This window comes from Etheostoma spectabile, chromosome 2, assembly GCF_008692095.1.
Source record: "Etheostoma spectabile isolate EspeVRDwgs_2016 chromosome 2, UIUC_Espe_1.0, whole genome shotgun sequence".
Classification (NCBI taxonomy): Eukaryota; Metazoa; Chordata; class Actinopteri; order Perciformes; family Percidae; genus Etheostoma; species Etheostoma spectabile.
Genome location: NC_045734.1, coordinates 4,204,892 through 4,206,648, shown reverse-complemented (window position 1 = coordinate 4,206,648; position 1,757 = coordinate 4,204,892). Strand labels below are relative to the sequence as shown.

The 1,757-nt window shown below is 40.5% G+C and overlaps 1 protein-coding gene across 5 annotated transcripts in view; it reads right to left on the bottom strand.

Moving 5' to 3' along the window:
• rptor (regulatory associated protein of MTOR, complex 1) overlaps positions 1-1,757 on the bottom strand; it is a 212,559-nt gene that overhangs the window by 36,791 nt on the left and 174,011 nt on the right. The gene's annotated exons all lie outside the window — the stretch shown is intronic.

Sequence of the window (1,757 nt, the reverse complement as noted above, 5' to 3'; positions counted from 1 at the left end):
GACAGACAGACAGACAGACAGACAGACAGACAGACAGACACACACAGACAGACAGACACTTACAGTGCCATGTGACTATATTACTACTGTGTGTAATCAATATTTCTGTAATGCCCTTACACAGCGCATGTTGCTTTAAGGGAAACACAAATTTTAACACTTCTGAAAAAAGATTGTGAATAAATATATTTGTGTATGAGGTGCTGTATTTAAAGTGTGTGTTTCGGTGAGTCAGGTTAATCTGTATGTCACATACAGTGTCAGTATTTATGGTTCCTGACCGAGCCTGTGAGAAGGCAGATTCTGCAGTTGGTCTGTTGTATTCCCACAGCTGTGCCTGCGTGTGTGCGTGTGCGTGTGTGTGTCAAGGTAAGAGCCAGCTGACATGGTGGTTCCCAGGGTTGCAGTGCTGCCCTGTGTCAGCTGCTACCATAATGCATAATGAGATCCTCTTGTATAAAAAAAAAAAAAAAGGTGTGTGTGAGAGAGACTCTTGCACATAGTCTCCACTGAGATCTAGACATTATGGATATAGTCTCCACTGAGATCTAGACATTATGGATATAGTCTCCACTGAGCTCTAGACATTATGGATATAGTCTCCACAGAGCTCTAGACATTATGGATATAGTCTCCACAGAGCTCTAGACATTATGGATATAGTCTCCACAGAGCTCTAGACATTATGGATATAGTCTCCACAGAGCTCTAGACATTATGGATATAGTCTCCACAGAGCTCTAGACATTATGGATATAGTCTCCACAGAGCTCTAGACATTATGGATATAGTCTCCACAGAGCTCTAGACATTATGGTTATAGTCTCCACAGAGCTCTAGACATTATGGATATAGTCTCCACAGAGCTCTAGACATTATGGTTATAGTCTCCACAGAGCTCTAGACATTATGGATATAGTCTCCACAGAGCTCTAGACATTATGGTTATAGTCTTCACAGAGCTCTAGACATTATGGATATAGAGTCAAAAATCCCCAGTACACTACATGGCCAAAAGTATTTAAACATTTATAAACACCCAGATCATTTGTTGAACATTTAATTTGTAAACCGTGGTTAACGCCCATGGATGCAGCTAGAAAAGACTCCATTCTTTGTCTTTGGCTGCATTCTTCAAAACCTTGTATGTCCAAAACCGTTGTTTTTAAGAAATTAAAAATGGCTCATTTGACCCTCTACCAGCAGATAAAATATATCTATTCATTCAGCGATTCATTAGCCAGGCCTGTATATCAGTCAATATTAGTTTATTGCACACATCAGTGTCAGTGGATATGAGAAAACGAAAGCTAAGATGGGCTGATCTAGAATCTTGCCCCTTATGAGGTCATAAGGCATACGGTTACCTCCCCTTTCCTCTTTGCCCGCCCAAAAAATGTTGCCCTACCATGAGAGGGAGACAGCTTGGCTTTCAAATCCTATGTTAAATTCCTATAGAAGCAGGCACATTTTTATTTTTAAAGGCCAGTTATTTCCTTTTATCAGGATACTATGCTTCCTAATAAAGTTCCCTTGGCTTTTGGAATTAAATTAGCCCCCCCACCCCCCCATCATCACATACCCTTCACCTTACATAGAGATAGGCACTGTGAACTCAAAATAAGATCACCTCTCAAGGTAAATCAAACCAGATATTAAGCTAACTGAAATAACACCATATCAGTCTCTAGGTATGGTGAAGGGTATGTGATGATGTGGGGTTAATTCCAAAGGCCAAGGGAACTTTATCAGGATGC